This window comes from Symphalangus syndactylus, chromosome 2 (genome assembly GCF_028878055.3).
Source record: "Symphalangus syndactylus isolate Jambi chromosome 2, NHGRI_mSymSyn1-v2.1_pri, whole genome shotgun sequence".
Lineage (NCBI taxonomy): Eukaryota > Metazoa > Chordata > Mammalia > Primates > Hylobatidae > Symphalangus > Symphalangus syndactylus.
In genome coordinates this window covers 5476168-5482167 of record NC_072424.2, presented here as the reverse complement: position 1 = coordinate 5482167, position 6000 = coordinate 5476168, and positions in this window count along the sequence as shown.

Sequence of the window (6000 nt, the reverse complement as noted above, 5' to 3'; positions counted from 1 at the left end):
ACTGACTCCCCCAGGCTACAGACAGAGGCCCAGCAGCTCCCTGAGGAGGCCTCCTGGTTGGAGGGTTCTGTCTGCAGGGCTGCGGACTGGGCGCTATACTCCAGGTGGCATCTGCAGGGCTGCAGCCTGCACGTTGTGCCCCAGGTGACATGAGGTGAGTCAGCCCAGGAGGGTCACCAAGGTGACTCCCTGGGCTCTGAGGGCCACGTCCAGCTGCTGCCTGAGCCTCGAGGTGCCGGGTGCTGGGGGCTGTGTGGAGGGCAGGGGACCAGCCGGGGCCCCACGTCAGAGTTCAGGAAGACACTGGGCCCTGGTGGGATTCTGGCCCCAGCTGAGGTGGGCGGGGCTGTGCTGGCTCCCACCACCCCTCACCCCCACCACCAGGTCCTCAGAGCACCACGCTAGGCAGAGGCATCCACCAGCCTCCCATGGCACCCACAGCAGTGGCAGGAGAGACCAGCACTCAGGACCCTACATGCAGGAGCCCAGAGGGCCGGCCGCTTGGCCACAATCAGCCGGCTGCTCTGAGGAGCCACGGAGCTCAGGGCCACAGCCACTGCGCAGGCTCACAGAGGCAGGGGGAACCTGGGAGGCCTCCTGGGCCCCCAACCCCAACAAGGTCAGCACTGTGGGGTGAGGACACCAGGCTGCACCAAGACCACCCTGCCCCAACCAGGACACACGCCGTATTCATCCATTTCACACCGAGACCACCCTGCTACAACCAGGACACACGCCGTATTCGTCCATTTCACACCGAGACCACCCTGCCACAACCAGGACACACTGTCCGTTTTCACACTGCTATAAGAAATACCCAAGACTGGGGAATTTATAAAGGAAAGAGGTTTAATTGACTCACAGTTCTGCAGGGCTGTGGAGGTCTCAGGAAATTCACAATCATGGCAGTAGGTGCCTCTTCACAGGGCGGCAGGAGAGAGAACGAGAAGCAGCGGGGAAATGCCAGACGCTTCCAAAACCATCAGCTCTCGTGAGACTCACTCGCCATGGTGAGAACAGCATGTGGGACCTACTGCCTGCACACGGGCCGTCCACGAGCTCACCATCCACACCAGGCCCCAGCACCTGTGCTGGAGCCCAGGACACGGGAAAAGAGGACGGGAGAGAAGGCTGCAGCGGGTGGAGGGAGGTGGAGGGTGAGAACATCATCTGTCTCCATCTGTCTAGGACGTCCTTGCAAAAGGTTTTCGCTGAAAGGGCTAATTTAGAAGGAATAAAATAAATGATATCGACCTTGGTGAAAACCTTGTCCAAAATAATTTTCCACTGCCTTTGCACGTCACTTGGAGACTCTGAGGCCTGAGATGAAGGGAGGGGCAGCTGTCCAGGCCACATGGCCAAGAAACCTCTGGCCTGTCAGGAATCCATCACCCAGCGGCCACGGGTCCAAGGGGGCAGCCACGTGGCCACGGGTCACGGGCTCCCTTGCCACTCTTTAGGAAAAGAGAAGAGGGGAACAGAGCCTGGGCCTCAGGGCGGGTGCCAGCCGCGTTCCGTGCCTCTTCCTGCACGTGACTGGGGGCAGGGGCACATCAGACATGGAGGGGAGAGTGGGTCTGGATGCCTAGACACAGGGGACCCAGGGGGGCAGCCCTTCCGGGGTGGGGCAGGCTCAGGCCCGAGGAGAGAAGTGGCCGTCACTGACATCCAGACAGCGCCAGGCTACAAGGACTCCAGGGCATCGCCACAGACTCCTGGGGCCTGTGTGAGCCCAGCCTGTGTGCCTGCACTGGTGGACAACCCGTCAGCTCAGGGCCTCCCTCCCAGGAGGCTGGTTTCACCCGCAGGTGGCGATGCCCTGTGGCAGGTGCAGAGGCAGGTGAGGAGGGCAGGAGGGGGAACCCCAGCAGGATGAGGCAGCCCCAGACCCACTGAGAGACAGCTTTGAAGGGCTGAGGTCAGCAGTGACCGGTGGGTGGAGGTGAAGTTTGGACGCAGGAGGGGCCGAGCATCAGGTGACCAGCACAGGGGCCCCACGGCCCCTTCCAACCTGGGACCAGCACAGGGGCCCCCCGGCCCCTTCCAACCTGGGGCCGAGCATCAGGTGACCAGCACAGGGGCCCCACGGCCCCTTCCAACCTGGGACCAGCACAGGGGCCCCCCGGCCCCTTCCAACCTGGGACCAGCACAGGGGCCCCCGGCCCCTTCCAACCTGGGGCCGAGCATCAGGTGACCAGCACAGGGGCCCCACGGCCCCTTCCAACCTGGGACCAGCACAGGGGCCCCCGGCCCCTTCCAACCTGGGACCAGCACAGGGGCCCCCCGGCCCCTTCCAACCTGGGACCAGCACAGGGGCCCCTGGCCCCTTCCAACCTGGAGCAGTGAGCAGACGAGGGAGCAGGTGATTTCACCCCAACCCGTGCCCTTCACAGGGAGGAGGGCAGGGCAGGTGTGCACTTCCTGGAGAGGAGGGCAAGACTGAGTGAGTGCAAATCCCTCTTCACGCCCCACAGGCTCCCCCCTGGCTCCTACCTATGGGCTGTGCCTTGATTTTGACTTTGTTTATCCAGGGCCTGGGAAGAGCGACTTTTAGTCCCATTCATCAGGAATTACCCAAGGCACTTTCTGAGACACAGCGTATCAGGAGATACGTTTTCTGTGTCCTTACAAGTCACACAGTCCTCGTTCTGCCACAGACTTAACGGATTGGTTCTCAGAACCTCATGCCCCTAGATAAGAAGCCAGGCTCTGGTGCCTGTGGCCCTAGGGCAGGTGAGGGTATGTGCAGGTGAGGGACCAGGCAGATGAGGGGCCTGCAGGTGAGGGTTCTGCTGGTAAGTGTGAGTGCAGGTGAGGGGCCCCGCAGGTGAGGGTACGTGCAGGTGAGGGACCAGGCAGGTGAGGGTACGTGCAGGTGAGGGTACGTGCAGGTGAGGGACCGGGCAGGTGAGGGTACGTGCAGGTGAGGGTACGTGCAGGTGAGGGACCGGGCAGGTGAGGGTACGTGCAGGTGAGGGACCAGGCAGATGAGGGGCCTGCAGGTGAGGGACCCCGCAGGTGAGGGTACGTGCAGGTGAGGGACCAGGCAGATGAGGGGCCTGCAGGTGAGGGACCCCGCAGGTGAGGGTACGTGCAGGTGAGGGACCAGGCAGATGAGGGGCCTGCAGGTGAGGGACCCCGCAGGTGAGGGTACGTGCAGGTGAGGGACCAGGCAGGTGAGGGTACGTGCAGGTGAGGGTACGTGCAGGTGAGGGTACGTGCAGGTGAGGGACCGGGCAGGTGAGGGTACGTGCAGGTGAGGGACCAGGCAGGTGAGGGACTGGGCAGGTGAGGGTACGTGCAGGTGAGGGACCAGGCAGATGAGGGGCCTGCAGGTGAGGGACCCCGCAGGTGAGGGTACGTGCAGGTGAGGGACCAGGAAGATGAGGGGCCTGCAGGTGAGGGACCCCGCAGGTGAGGGTACGTGCAGGTGAGGGACCGGGCAGGTGAGGGTATGTGCAGGTGAGGGACCAGGCAGATGAGGGGCCTGCAGGTGAGGGACCCCGCAGGTGAGGGTACGTGCAGGTGAGGGACCAGGCAGGTGAGGGTATGTGCAGGTGAGGGACCGGGCAGGTGAGGGACCGGGCAGGTGAGGGACCGGGCAGGTGAGGGGCCTGCAGGTGCTCCCTTGCCTCCTCTGGAGTCTCCTCTGCCCTTTGTGGCGGTGCCTGTGGGTTGGTGGTTTTCCTGTGGGGGTGGGGGGGCTCTCTGTGCCCTTGGGTGTGGAAGTTCCCGTCCTCACTCCCTCCCTTCCAGCCGTTCCTTCGCTTGCCTGGGTGGTGGCCCCTGGGTCACCCTGCAGCGGCCTCGCCCTCTCCCTTCTGGGAATTTCCTGGGCTTTCCTCCCGACCCCTCCACAGGACGTTTCTCCCTCCCACGGTTTAATTTTTGATTTCAGAGAGCTCCTTCTTTCTCTGACTTCTCTTTCCTGCTCACATCTTGGTTTTGGCTTGTGGTTCTCATGTCATCCAACCTTCGTTCTCTTATGAAGGGTCTGGCTTCTGTGGGTTTTGTTTGCTTAGGGAAGGAGCTTCCTTTGGCCCCCCAAGCTCCTGTGTCTTCCATGCACCTTTTCTGTGTTTCGCCATCAGAGGCTGGACACTGCTGAAGCTGGCACTCCCGGGGTGCCCCTCCCGGCCTCCTCAGGGCATGGGGGCCGCAGCCTTGACGGACACTGTCAACCCATCACCAGCCTTTTGGGGGGTGGGAGGTGGAGGACTTGGATGTGTGTGGTCAGCCCTCCTCCCTCGCATATCATGGATCCGTTAATATCATTGATTAAATTGCAGATTGAACTCAAAATGTCATCCAGCCTCACCCGCTGCCTCTTCGCCAGCCCTTTACACAGAGGGGCCACTCCTGCTCCTTTCACTTTGTGTCGTCACTGTGGGACGTCCCAAGTCTTGTCTGGAGTCAGCAGCACCCGTTACCTTTATTTCTATTTCTTTTTCCTTTTCTTGAGTCAGGGTCTTGCTCTGTGGCCTAGGCTGGAGTGCAGTGTCGTGATCTCAGCTCACTGCAGCCTCGACCTCCCAGGCTCAAGCGATCCACCTGCCTCAGCCTCCTGAGTATAATTTTTTATGTTTTGTAGAGATGGGGTCTTGCTATGCTGCCCAGGCTGGTCTCGAGCTCCTGGACTCAAGTGTCCACCCGCCTTGGCCTCCCAAACTGCTGGGGTTACAGGCGTGAGCCACCACGCCCGGCCTCCGTTTCCATGTCTTTTCTTTTTATTTCTTCCCAAATGCTTAGTGGAATTTAAAGTGAGATTTACCTTTCCCTAAGATATAGAGCTCTCTCAGCCCCAGGTGAACACAGTGATTTTAAATTACCTGGGGAAGGTGGAGGGAGCTGGGCTTTCTGTCCAGAGGGGCTGGACTCCCAGATTGTAGCCAGGGCTCCGTGCCTCCGCCTGTGTCCTTACCGTGTTGAGCACCTCCAGGTTCCAAGGGGACAGGGCAGGGGGGCTCCGCCCGAATTTGGCAGCTGCCGACCCCCCACTCAGCCTGGGTCTCAGGGCCCTCCCTGAGGGACACAGGTCTGGGGGCGTCCAGTCCACTCTGAGGGATTTCTGGTGGCTGCTGCCCACACACTCGGCCTCTGCCTGGATTTTTGCTCCTCATCCTGAAGGAACAATCCGGCTGTGTGTGTGTGCCCGGGGCCGGGGCCGGGGACCTGCTCGATTTCAAGTGCAGGGAAACAGAGGTCTTCCAAAGTCACCTGCCCACTGTGCCAGCTCACTTCCGGAGAAACGAACGCACCACATTCCCTTTCCGTGTTTCACGTTACGAGGTGCAGTAAAGAAACCTCCGATGTACACGAGCTTCACGGTCGTTCCTCCGCCCCGGGCTCCTGGTCGCCCTCTACGTGGGCAGGTGGGTGGCCAGCCTGGGTGGCAGGAGGACCCCTCCCCAGCCTGACAGCCTGCGGTGCCCACCAAGCAGGAAATTGGGATTGGGAGCCAGGAGACACCCGGCAGTAACTTCCGGCAGGTTCACACCCGCCCTGCCCTGGTCGGGCCCAGCGCAGGGAGACGCGCACGGCCTCTTCAGAGACTCCCCGAGCAACACCTTCGCACAGACGGCAGGCGGGCTCGGCAGCGGGTGGTTCTGGTGACTTCCACACGAAAGACAGCTCCACAGCTGGCACCAAACTGGCCGTTCCAGAGGCCCAGCAAGGCCACGGGTCAGGAGAGTGGGCAAGCAGGACCCCCGACACCACCGCCTCAGGGAAACCCTCGCCATGAGCCCCAGGGCCGGCTTCAGCTCCCGATCTGCCCATCACTGGCCTCCCCGAGGGCCAAAGGGCGAGGGCTGGTTAGGGACCCTCGCTGCGGAGCCCACAGGCCCCGAGAGAGTGCAGCCGATCCGGCTTACCCCGCAGCCCAGACCAGCCTGCTGCAGGCTGGGAAGGGCCTGCTCCTTCTCTGAGGGTGGCCCCCTGTGTGGCCGGCCGGCTGGCCAGGTCTGCAACACAGGCCAAGGTCCTCAACCTCTGGGCACA